The sequence below is a fragment of the Hyla sarda genome, chromosome 10 (assembly GCF_029499605.1).
Source record: "Hyla sarda isolate aHylSar1 chromosome 10, aHylSar1.hap1, whole genome shotgun sequence".
Taxonomy (NCBI): Eukaryota; Metazoa; Chordata; class Amphibia; order Anura; family Hylidae; genus Hyla; species Hyla sarda.
The window spans coordinates 100906835-100920497 of NC_079198.1; positions in this window are offsets into that span (position 1 = coordinate 100906835).

A 13663-nucleotide genomic window follows, 5' to 3' on the forward strand; every position below is an offset into this window, starting at 1 on the left:
CCCCAGAATATAATACTGCCACACACCATACCCTGAATATAATACTGCCACACACTGTACCCTGAATATAATACTGCCACACACTGGGCCCCTGAATATAATACTGCTACACACTGTACATCCTGAATATAATACTGCCACACACAGTACCTCCTGAATATAATACGGCCACACACTGTACCCCTGAATATAATACTGCCACATACTGTACCCCTGAATATAATACTGTCACACGCTGTACCCCTGAATATAATACTGCCACACACTGTACCCCTGAATATAATACTGCCACACACTGTACCCTGAATATAATACTGCCACATACTGTACCCCTGAAAATAATACTGCCACACACTGTATCCCTGAATATAATACTGCCACACACTGTACCCATGAATATAATACTGCCACATACTATATTCCTGAATATAATACTGCCACATACTGCACCTTCTGAATATAAGTACATATGACAACAATCAGCACAACCTGCAACTTGTAGTATAGACTTTCAATCCGTTTTTGGAGCTTTCCTTAACTCTTCAAAGGCATCAATGTTCAAAATGTAAATATGCGGGGAAGTAAACATTTCTTATGTAGTACCCAATAGAGCAATCACCATGGATATTCCGTTCCTGTTTTTTATTTCTTTAAAACCTAATATAACAAACTTTCTTAAATAGTAGATACAGACACGGCATGCTGAAGTCTTTGCATCTGACTCTCCCAGCCATGGACGTAACTGCGTTTCGGGGGTGGTGGAACCCCTTAGTCATGCATAACTAGGGGGTTCCACTCCCAAAACGCCGTTACGTCCATGGCTGGAAGAGTCAGAGGCAAAGACTGCAGCATGCCATGTCTGTATCTACTATTTAAGAAAGTTTGTTATATTATGTTTTAAAGAAATAAAAGAAACAGAAATGGAATATCTATGGATCTGTGAGTGATTGCCCTATTGGGTACTACATATGAACTGTTTATTTATTGCCGCGCTGATGCTCCAGGACTGTACATGTCCTGTACGGGTAAGTCTAATCTGAGGTCTAATTTTATTTGGGGAAAATGATTAAAATCTACCAAACAGGATTTATCAAGGGGGGGGGGGGGGTTGTTCAGATGATTCTGTGGCCAAATTATATGCTAAACTATATATATATATATATATATATATATATATATATATATATATATATACCTGCCCTAAGTGTTTTCCTAAGATTCTGCCTCTAGTTTCACAACTACAACTCCCAGCATGCCCTCACAGCCAATAGCTGTCAGGGCATGCTGAGAGTTGTAGTTGTGAAACAGCTGTAGGCACCCTGTTAGGAAAACACAGGAGCGCAGCATAGATGAGGTAAGGGCCAAAGTCCTGTGCCTGCATGTATTAAATTATGTTTCTCTGTGCTGGCCCATGAGAACATAAGATTGTTCTGCAAAGTCCTTATGCAGAACCTTGTACTTATACAGAACCATGAGCTACAGCAGTAATCTCCAAACTGCAGACCTCCAGATGTTGCAAAACTACAACTCCCAGCATGCCCGGACAGTAGTTTTGCAACATCTGGAGGTCTGCAGGTTGAAGACCACTGAGCTACAGGGATGTGGATCCACTGGTCCCAGCTACACCTCAGGTGCTTTCCCCCAGCTAGTATCTCAGCTTACACTGTCCTCTGGTTTGCAGCAACAATGTCCTGTACAATATATTTGTATGTAAAATTTCACTTTAGTGGATAATGTTAAGAATCCTCAATATTAATGGACTGTCCAGGAATGTTCCAAGCCGTGCTGTCCCTCATCCCACTCCACCCCTGTCCCCTATCTCCTCACACACAACTCCCCTTCCACCCCCCTCCTTGGTCTCCTCACACAGATCTCCGCAGCCCTCCACCCTTCCCTTACACATCTCCACAGCTCACCTCCTTCTTCCCCCATCCTCGCTCTCTTCACTCCGCAGCCAGTTCTCTCCCTCCGCGGTGCTGATAAATCATGAGACGGCCCCAGTCAGTTTCAGAAATGTAATAGCAGGGTCGGAGTCAGGGAGATGTCAGGGGCTTGGAGAAGACGTGCGCGCGTCTTGTCCCAGCAGCCCCCGGCCTCTCCGGCCCTGCAGTAATTTTTAAAGGGCCCGCACCCGGCATAGAAGATGTGCTGGCAGCGACAGATTCCCCTTCCTCAGGCCCGGGCTCTCGGGCAGCACCCGAGTGCCCAACATGCTGCACCACATACAATAGTGGCAGGGGGCCCTGCGGCTGTGAGGCCCGGTCGCAATTGCGACCCTTGCGACCTCTATAGCTTCGCCACTGGTGGCAGAAGTAGAAAGTCTGTGGCCAAACGTGCCTGAGGGAGACCACCTGCTTCGCGGCAGACTACCTTCCTGGGAGGTAGTAGAACAGGGGTTCCTGGAGATGGCGGCAGCAGCAGTCAAATAGTGCGGACTGTTGGTGGGAAAATCAGCTACTCAGCGATGTGGCAGTTTTTCAACATAGCCACATGCAAAATGTGTCGGCAAAAGGTGAAGCATGGTCAGGGTTCCAATGTTAGCACCACGGCTCTGCGTCAACATATGCTGCGCCACCATAAAGCGGCCTGGGAGAACCTTGGCTCCAATGTAGTGGTCCAGCCTGCTGCATCACCCAGTGGCATGCCGCTCCCTCTTTCAGCCAGCCAAGGCTCCACCATCTCAGCCGAAGGGAGCTGTGTGTCATACCCTCCTACTGTGGCTCCAGATGCTCCTGCTCCTCTTCTTTTAGCCATTCATTCCACCCGCAATCCATTGGTGAAGCTATGTCCAAGAGACAATAGTATGCACCCACTCATCCAATGGTGCAGAAGCTGAATGTGCTTCTGTCCAAGTTGCTGGTGCTGCACTGGTGCCTCCTTTTTCAAGTGGCGGACTCTGCACTTTTCAGAGAACTGATGGCTTATGCATAGCCGAGGTGGAGAGTACCAAGCCTTCATTTCTTTGCGAAGAAGGCAGTACCAGCCCTGCACAATTTTGTGGAGGAGAAGGTGGGCCAATCCTTGAGCCTGTCGGTGTGTACCAAAGTGCACGGCAGCACCGACGTCTGGAGTAGTAACTATGGTCAGAGACAATTAGACATGTGCAGAACCAAAAAAGTATTTTCTTTTCGTTTCGTTCGTTTTCATTTTCAAAAATTTTCGGTTCTGTGAATATTCGGAATGCTGTTAATTTGTTATATTCGGTTTTCGGATGCATAGGCTAAAAAAAATTTCGCTTTCGGATGCATTCGTTAATAACATCGAATACTCAATTCGGATCTTTCGTTATATCTGTAAAATTTGTTAAATTTAGCATTCGTTACTAAACGAAATGCGCATTAGTTTCACTTGCTGATCCTCTTTTGTAATAAATAGCAGGTGTTACCTTAGGATTCTTGTTGTTTTCACCTTTTTTGCAGTTTTGTCTGTGTAGGAAGGCAAGTTTTCCTCAGGTAAACCCAATGAAAAAAATCTAATTCATTCCTTACATTCGGTTTACTGATAACAAATGCATTCGTTATTCGTTAACATGTATTATTCGTTAAGCGTTATTTAACGAATACATTCGTTAACTGTATATTTGTATTAGTTTTCTTTTTCGGAAATATTCGATTTTTTTTTCGTGCATTCGGATTGTAACGAACACCCGAAAATGGGAAAATTTGTTAAGTTTAATATTCGTTCCGAAACTAATTGCACATGTCTAGAGACAATACATGTCCTTTACGGCCCACTGGGTGAATGTGGTTCCTGCACAGTCACAACACCAACTTGGACAGGTCACACCGCTTCCTCCTTCACGCTCTCAGGCCGTTGGTCCTGTGACAGTGTGTGACTTCGCTTCCTCATCCTCCACCGTGTCCTCAGCCTCCACTGCCCAGACAAGTCTCAGTGCCCCTTCAGGATACCATGTGTGCAGGGCACGACGGTGACATGCTGTTCTTCACATGGTTTGCCTTGGTGAACGGAGTCACACAGGGGAGGAATTGCTAAAAGTAATTCATAAAGAAATCGGAGCATGGCTTATTCCACGAAAACTGGAAATGGGAACCATGGTGACTGACAACACGAAGAAGATCTTGTCTGCGTTGCGACAAGGAAGGCTGAGCCATGTGCCCTGCATGTCAAACATGTTCAATCTGGTTGTCAAGCAGTTCCTGAAGTGTTCCCCCCCATTTGCAAGACATCTTAACAATGGGAGGGAAACTTTGCATGCACTTCAGCCACTCGTACACCGCAAAGCATACCCTCCTTGAGCTGCAGCATCAGAATGGTGTCCCCCAACATAGTCTGATTTGCGACATTGCCACATGTTGGAATTCCACCCTCCATATGTTGGACCGACTATACGAACAGAGAAAAGCCATCACCAATTTCTTGATGATCCAAGAGGATAGGGGGACTCCCCTTTGTAACTTCAATGTCAACCAGTGGCAGCTCATATGTGACACCTGCCGTTTGCTCAGACCCGTTGAAGAAGCCACATTATTAGTTAGGATTATGGGATAAACAACATTATTCCACTGGTTCGTTTCCTACATGTTTTGGAAATGATGGCTGGTTAGGTCAATGGAAACGTGGCATCTACATGTCACGGCTACATGAGCCCTGTGGGGGCTGAACTGGAGGAGGGGCACAGTCGAACACAGTTTACATTTCGCGAGATGGGTGGTATTTCTAGTCATCTAACAGGGGAGGAGGAGCAGGAGCAGCCAGAGGAGCTAGAGGGTTATGAGGACAAACTGAGAGGGAGGACAAACTGACCTACTACAGAGACATCATACGTAGTCAGATGGCCGATGCCTATCGGCACCATCGTCCACCTTCTCGCAGGTCTAACTCGGGGTGCCCTCTGCGCTCACCTTCCTCTGCCATGGCTGCTGGGGAGGGGTGGCAGGAGCAGTACTCAGGAGCTCCATCAGCAGCAGCCTGAGTCTACAGTCGCTGATGAGTACCTTTCTTCACCCGCATAGTGAAACAACTCATTAGCAGTAGTGTTGTGTGCGAATATTCGCATTTCTAATTTTTATTGCGAATAGCGCAAATTCACAAATATATATTTGAAATTGCAAATGTGCATTTTTCCGCATATGTGCATATTCGCATATGTGAATATTTGCATGTTCCTTCTTTTCACTTGTGGACCAATTAGAATGATGCAAAAACACTTGTCAGAGGTTATCAACAACATCCCTAGCAACCAATTGTAAAGTTGTCCACCCCCTCACTGTTGTCTTCCTCGAATACGCGAATATGCAAATATTCACATATGCGAATATTCGCACATGCGAATGTAACAAATACGCAAAATTTGCGAATATAGGACGAATATTTGTCTATATATTCGCAAAATATCGCAAATTTGAATATGGCCTATGCCGCTCATCACTAATTAGCCGCAGGTAGACCTGGAGCAGGACCTGAACAAGCAGGTGATATACCTTGACATGCCCATGCCAACACACCTTGAAGATCCGCTGGACTTCTGGGCAGCCAAACTTGATTTGTGGCCGCAACTAGCAGAGTTTGACCTGGAAAAGCTGTCCTGCCTGGCCAGCAGTGTGTCATCAGGGCGGGTGTTTAGTGCCATAGTCACCCCAAGGAGAACTTGTCTGTCCACAAAAATGTGGAGAGACTGACCTTTGTGAAGATGAATCAGGTATGGATCAGCCAAGATTTCCACCTACCAATGCCTGATGCATCAGAGTAGATTGACCATGGTGCCACACCAACACTTCCCAAATATGAATAGTGCCAAACAGATTTCAGGCGCTGCTTCCCAGATACAAACTTTCCTCCGCATAAGACCTTTTTCCCCCCATCTTCGTCATCGGGTACTGGTAGTGCCACCCACCGCACCACTCTGTCACCGGACTCCTGATGCTGCTGCTGCCACCTCCAGGCTGTCTCATTCTGCCACCATATGGTCTCCTAATGCTTCCACCAACTCCAGGCTGTGCTATTCAGCCACTATATGGTCTTCTCATGCTTCTGCCAACACCAGGCCGTGCCATTCAGCCACTATATGTTCTACTCATGCTGCCGCCAACTTCAGGCTGTGCCATTCAGCCACTATATGTTCTACTCCTGCTGCCGCCAACTCCAGGCTGTGCCATTCAGCCACTATGTGGTCTCCTCATCTGCCGCCAACTCCAGACTGTTCATTCAGCTACTATATGGTCTCCTCATCTGCCGCCAACTCCAGGCTGTGCCATTAAGCCACTATATGTTCTACTCATGATTCTGCCAACTCCTGGCTGTGCCATTCAGCCACTATATATTCTGCTCATGCTGCCGCCAACTCCAGGCTGTGCCATTCAGCCACTATATGGTCTCCTCATCTGCTGCCAACACCAGGCTGTGCCATTCAGCCACTATATGTTCTACTCATGCTGCCGCAAACTCCAGGCTGTGCCATTAAGCTACTATATGGTCTCCTCATCTGTGCCAACTCCAGGCTGCGCCATTCAGCCACCATATGTTCTACTCCTGCTGCCGCTAACTCCAGGCTGTGCCATTCAGCAACTATATATTCCACCCATGCTGCCGCCAATGCCAGGCTGTGCCATTCAGCCACTATATGTTCTACTCATGCTGCTGCAAACTCCAGGCTGTGCCATTCAGCCACTATATGGTCTCCTCACCTGCCGCCAACTCCAGGCTCAGCCATTCAGCCACTATATGTTCTACTCCTGCTGCCGCCAACTCCAGGCTGTGCCATTCAGCCACTATATGGTCTCCTCATCTGCTGCCAACACCAGGCTGTGCCATTCAGCCACTATATGTTCTATTCATGCTGCCGCCAACTCCAGGATGTGCAATCAGCCACTATGTTCTACTCATGCTGCTGCCAACTCCAGGCTGTGCCATTCAGCCACTATATGTTCTACTCTTGCTGCCACCAACTCCAGGCTGTGCCGTTCAGCCACTATATGGTCTCCTCATCTGCCGACAACTCCAGGCTGTGCAATTCAGCCACTATGTGGTCTTCTCATCTCCTGCCAACTCCAGGCTGTGCCATTCAGCCACTATATGTTCTCCTCATGCTGCGGCAAGTTCTAAACTCTGTCATTCAGCCACAATATGGCTTACTGATGCAACTGAACTTGGGACATTACCTAAAAAAATTTTTGGTAGCACTAGCTACCATATATCTTCAATTTAAATTTTTTAATTAATCTTTTAATCTAAGAGATTGTGAAGCCCTATTGTTTCCTCATGCTGCCGCCAGCTCCAGGCTGTGTCATTCAGCCACTATATGGTCTCCTCTTGCTGCCGCCAATTCCAGGCTGTGTCATTCTGCCGGATAACGGTCTCCTCATGCTGCTGCCACCTCTAGCAATGTGTCATTGTCATTGCTCTGTCATTGTGCCGCCATGTGACTCCTTGTTAGTTTGGGTTTTGTGGTCATACAGTATTAGTTCAAAGTAAACATCGGGACATTAAACTTGGGAATCTAATATAAATCTTAAATTTAAAAAAATCTATGTAATCTTTTCAAAACTGAGGCCTTATGGTCGTCGACGTCATATTACCTGTGGAATTATCACAAGAATCCAATGAAACAGCTTGTAGCGATAACAATGAACCATAACTGATTAAATGAAACATTCTCACTTTCACAGTCAGGGGGGCGCTGAAAGCCAGGGGCTGAAACAGGTGGTATCTCGCCTGGCAGAGGACTGCCAGCTCGATTTTAAGATAGAGGTATGAGCTTTTTCACTGCAGCAACTTCTAGCTTTATGCACCCACTTATCCAATGGCACAGAAGCTGAATGTGCTCCTGTCCAAGTTGCTGGTACTGCAGTCCCTCCCTTTTCAAGTGGACACTCAGAGTATGGGGGTGCACTGAGAGGCAGGGGCTGGAACAGGTGGTAGCTCGCCTCGCGGCGGACAGCCAGCTCGATGCTCACTAGAATGGGTAATCAAAAACTAAAATAAATAAAAATTATATTAAAGGAGTAGTCCAGTGGTGACTCAGTGGTTTACAACTTATCCCCTATCTTAAGGATAGGGGATAAGTTGCAGATCGCAGGGGGTCTGACCCCTGGGGCCCCCCGCGATCTCCTGTACGGAGCCCCGACAGCCCGTGGGAAGGGGGCGTGTCGACCTCCGCACGAAGCGGCGGCCGACACGCCCCCTCAATACAACTCTATGGCAGAGCCGAAGCGCTGCCTTCGGCAATCTCCGGCTCTGCCATAGAGATGTATTGAGGGGGCGTGTCGGCCGCCGCCTCGTGCGGGGGTCGACACCTGCTATCTCGGCGGAGAGCCGGGGCCCCGTACAGAGAGATCGCGGGGGCCCCAGTGGTCGGACCCCCCCCGATCTCAAACTTATCCCCTATCCTTAGGATAGGGGATAAGTTTTTCACCACTGGACTACCGCTTTAAATGAAAATTACATAAAAAATCTGCCAAATCCAGATGCTCTGCGGCAGTGATTCTAATAGCGATGCCTGTAATCTGCATGTCATACTGAAAAACAGTATTATTTCACTAACACAGCACACTCCCTATGCGTGTTAGGACAAAGCAAAGTGTTCTACACCCCTATTGAGGCTCTCTGTAGGCCATAAATAGCCGTTTTTAATAGCGATTTGCCGTGAATAAATTCAACATGAACCAAATTGTTTTGGAAAGTTGGGCGAATCGGCAGAATCTAATTTTTCAAAAACTCGCTCATCTCTAGCCCCAACCAATAAACTTGCATGCTAACACAATATCATATCTTGCACTTTGTCCTTCACCTTGTTAGTTGTGTTCTCCAAAGCAGTTGTCGGTAATATGCTGAGTGTTATAGAATTGTAACAACTTGGGAGCCATGGGTTAAACATCTACTACATCTACTACCTCTTTCCAGCTGGTAAGCCTCCTGCATATCACTGTGTTATATCTCTCTACAAGCTCAGAGATGTGCAAAGCCATAATATGGAAACCACTACAAAGTAAGTGCCTAGGAAGTACTCTGCTTTGTAGTATGGTGTCATATGGACAGAGATACACCCCAAATAGGGTAATATTAAGATTTCAAGGTGGCACCCTTCTACAACTGTAGGGGCAGCATTTTTGTGGTCACAATATCAAAACATAAACATATAGACAAACAGTACAATATGAATGGAAACCATTCCCCATTCATTATCTATGACAGTGGTCTCCAAACTGTAAACCTTCAAATGTTTCAAAACTCCAACTCCAGGCAAGCCCAGAAAGCTGTTGCTAGGAGTTGAAGTTTTGCAACATCTGTGGGTCCACATTTCGGAGATCACTGGACTACGGAGCTGCTGAAGATAGCCAGTACAGCACTTCATTCCAAGGTGAAACTTGGGTTTCTATTCTCCCAATGGTTTGATCCCTGTGATCAGACACTTATCGCCTATCCTGTGGATACAGGATAAGTATCATAATTTGGATTATCCTTTTAAAGAAAACCCTCATTCATAATGAGGAGCACTTCCACTTCTTCATTCTAACCCACCTTTGTTTTTTCACATAAATGGTCCATATCTGGAATTTTCCATGTCCATCTTCTCCCGATAATCTCTCTGAAAATAGTTGCGCCCGTCGGACCCCTTTGACTAAAATGGAGTTCATCTGGACCCCTTATTGCCCTTTATGACCCGTCAAAATGAGGGCCGTCAAACTCCTCCAAAAAAAAGAAAGTTTGACGGACGTTATTCACGTGTCATAATGGAAGTGTGAAAGGGGTCTGCATGTCATACTGAATAACAGTATTATTTCACTAACACAGCACATTCCCTATGCGTGTTAGGGTTCAAATAAATTTTATTGAAATTTTTCATGATTATTACAAACAGAAAATTCGCCAACTTAACACAACGACCTATGCGTGTTAGGACAGAGCAAAGTGTTCTACACCCCTATTGAGGCTCTCTGTAGGCCAGAAATAGCCGTTTTTAATAGCAATTCGCCGTGAATAAATTCAACCCGAACCAAATTGTTTTGGAAAGTTCAGCGAATCGGCAGAATCAAATTTTTCAAAAATTCTCTCATCTCTAGCCCCAACCAATAAACTTGCATGCTAACACAATATCATATCTTGCACTTTGTCCTTCACCTTGTTAGTTGTGTTCTCCAAAGCAGTTGTCGGTAATATGCTGAGTGTTATAGAATTGTAACAACTTGGGAGCCATGGGTTAAACATCTACTACATCTACTACCTCTTTCCAGCTGGTAAGCTTCCTGCATATCACTGTGTTATATCTCTCTACAAGCTCAGAGATGTGCAAAGCCTTAATATGGAAACCATAAAATTCTAGGAAGCTCCTACTGTATCTAATTTTATATTGTGGCTTAAAAAAGTTTTTCTATTGGACCCATATGGTAGCCGTGTGCTTAAAACAAAACAAACAAAAAAGTTGCACTGCTCCATTGGACAGTGTGTTCTGAAGGAGTTCTGTTCCAAAAGCATTGTTTCCCAGGTGCTCAAAGCAAGGGGAAAGGGGGGTGGGGGGTGTTCAAGCCATTTTGACTTTGGTATTTAGATACAGGGCTGGGGCAGCAAAGTAAGTACCTAGGAAGTACTCTGCTTTGTAGTATGGTGTCATATGGACAGAGATACACCCCACATAGGGTAATATTAAGATTTCACCTAAGGTGGCACCCTGCTACAACTGTAGGGGCAGCATTTTTGCAGTCACAATATCAAAACATGAACATATAGACAAACAGTACAATATGAATGGAAACCATTCCCCATTCATTATCTATGGCATTGGTCTCCAAACTGTAAACCTTCAAATGTTTCAAAACTCCAACTCCAGGCAAGCCCAGAAATCTGTGGGTCCACATTTCGGAGATCACTGGACTACGGAGCTGCTGAAGATAGCCAAGTACAGCTCTTCATTCCAAGGTGAAACTTGGGTCTCTATTCTCCCAGTGGTTGGATCCCTGTGATCAGACACTTATCGCCTATCCTATGGATACAGGATAAGTATTATAAGTTGGATTATCCTTTTAAAGAAAACCCTTATTTATAATGAGGAGCACTTCCACTTCCTCATTCTAACCCACCTTTGTTTTTTCACATAAATGGTCCATATTTGTAGTTTCCCATATCCATCTTCTCCCAATATTCTCTCTGAAAATAGTGGCGTCCGACGGACCCCATTGACTATAATGGAGTTCATCTGGACCCCTTATTGCCCGTTATGACCCGTCAAAATGAGGACCTTCAAACTCCCCCCAAAAAAAGAGAGTTTGACGGACGTTATTCACGTGTCATAACGGTAGTGTGAAAGGGGCCTAACAGTTGCACCTGAGCCCTGGTGTTTCAAGGGCCTCTATTGTCCCTTGGCCTCATAAGTACATGTCCATATACATGGCACACGGTGGGGGCCTTGTTATACAGTAGATTTTGAATTTGGGACCCAAGAGCTTTAAGTTATGGCTTTGTTAAGGAGGCACCATATCCAGTGCCTTCAGTACTGTAGTATGGTATGTTATATGGTTTGCAACTCTGCAGGTCTTGCAGAGACTTGTAGTTACACAACAACTGAAACTTTAGTCTTACTATCTTGCTGAAGCCTACAGGTAAGGAATTCCCAGTGTGAGATCTCATTTCCCTTTTAAATGTCGTCACTACATCTGCTAACTGTTAATCCTATGGCACTGCAAAAGAATAAGTTCCGTTCCCGAAGATTAAAAATAAATCTAGTGGTCTGCTTGTCACTGAGTTAAGTTACTTAAGCCCAGTACTCCAGGGTGTATGCCATCTGGTTTCTCCTTATAGTGAATATATAACGTAATACTTCTTCATTCTCTTTATCCTAGGATTGAGGCCTTGAAAAGTGAGATGGGTAAGATAATGATCTGAGTCTTCTTAGTTTTCAAAGATCCGATATTCGCCTTCATCTTCTTACAATTTACATATTTGAGAATTTTATTTCCCGGGGAGAAGGTATTTGTAGTTTTTAATGATTTTTTTTCCAGTATTTTTGTGTGTGAATTGCTTGACATTTTGTACATCATAATTGTCCTGTGCAATATAAACTAAAGAAATATAAGTTTGCTACATTAAAAATCAACATTTAAGCATAACTTTCAGATCCCACAAAAAAAGTATGTTAGTACCTAATCCTGACCATGTACATCTAATTTGTAGGCCTCTATCGCCTATATTTATTATAAAAATCTCGCTTTTCATCAGCTCCCAGAGAAATCCTCTCAGGGGTAGGCGTCGTGTCCCTCCCTCGTGATTGGTGCATCTGCTTATGCAGACTTGTCCATGACTCATTGTCACGATGCCGGCTGGCAGGTGGTGGATCCTCTGTGCCAGAGAGGGATTGGCGTGGACCGTGCTAGTGGACCGGTTCTAAGCCACTACTGGTTTTCACCAGAGCCCGCCGCAAAGCGGGATGGTCTTGCTGCGGCGGTAGTGACCAGGTCGTATCCACTAGCAACGGCTCACCTCTCTGGCTGCTGAAGATAGGCGCGGTACAAGGGAGTAGGCAGAAGCAAGGTCGGACGTAGCAGAAGGTCGGGGCAGGCAGCAAGGATCGTAGTCAGGGGCAACGGCAGAAGGTCTGGAACACAGGCTAGGAACACACAAGGAACGCTTTCACTGGCACAATGGCAACAAGATCCGGCAAGGGAGTGCAGGGGAAGTGAGGTGATATAGGGAAGTGCACAGGTGAACACACTAATTGGAACCACTGCGCCAATCAGCGGCGCAGTGGCCCTTTAAATCGCAGAGACCTGGCGCGCGCGCGCCCTAGAGAGCGGGGCCGCGCGCGCCGGGACAGAACAGACGGAGAGCGAGTCAGGTACGGGAGCCGGGGTGCGCATCGCGAGCAGGCGCTACCCGCATCGCGAATCGCATCCCGGCTGGCAGCGGAATCGCAGCGCCCCGGGTCAGAGGATGTGACCGGGGCGCTGCAGCGGGGAGAGTGAAGCGAGCGCTCCGGGGAGGAGCGGGGACCCGGAGCGCTCGGCGTAACAGTACCCCCCCCCTTGGGTCTCCCCCTCTTCTTAGAGCCTGAGAACCTGAGGAGCAGACTTTTGTCTAGGATGTTGTCCTCAGGTTCCCAGGATCTCTCTTCAGGACCACAACCCTCCCAGTCCACTAAAAAAAAAGTTTTCCCTCTGACCTTTTTGGAAGCTAAGATCTCTTTGACAGAGAAGATGTCCGAGGAGCCGGAAACAGGAGTGGGAGGAACAGATTTGGGAGAAAAACGGTTGAGGATGAGTGGTTTGAGAAGAGAGACGTGAAAGGCATTAGGGATACGAAGAGAAGGAGGAAGAAGAAGTTTATAAGAGACAGGATTAATTTGACACAAAATTTTGAAAGGACCAAGATAGCGTGGTCCCAACTTGTAGCTAGGGACACGGAAGCGGACATATTTAGCGGAGAGCCATACCTTGTCTCCAGGGGAAAAAACGGGAGGAGCTCTTCTTTTCTTATCCGCGAACTTCTTCATGCGTGATGAAGCCTGTAAGAGAGAATTTTGGGTCTCTCTCCATATGATGGAAAGGTCACGAGAAATTTCATCCACAGCGGGCAGACCAGAGGGCAAGGGAGTAGGGAGGGGGGGAAGAGGGTGACGGCCGTACACCACGAAAAATGGGGATTTGGAGGAAGATTCAGAGACCCTGAAGTTATACGAGAATTCGGCCCATGGGAGGAGATCTGCCCAGTCATCCTG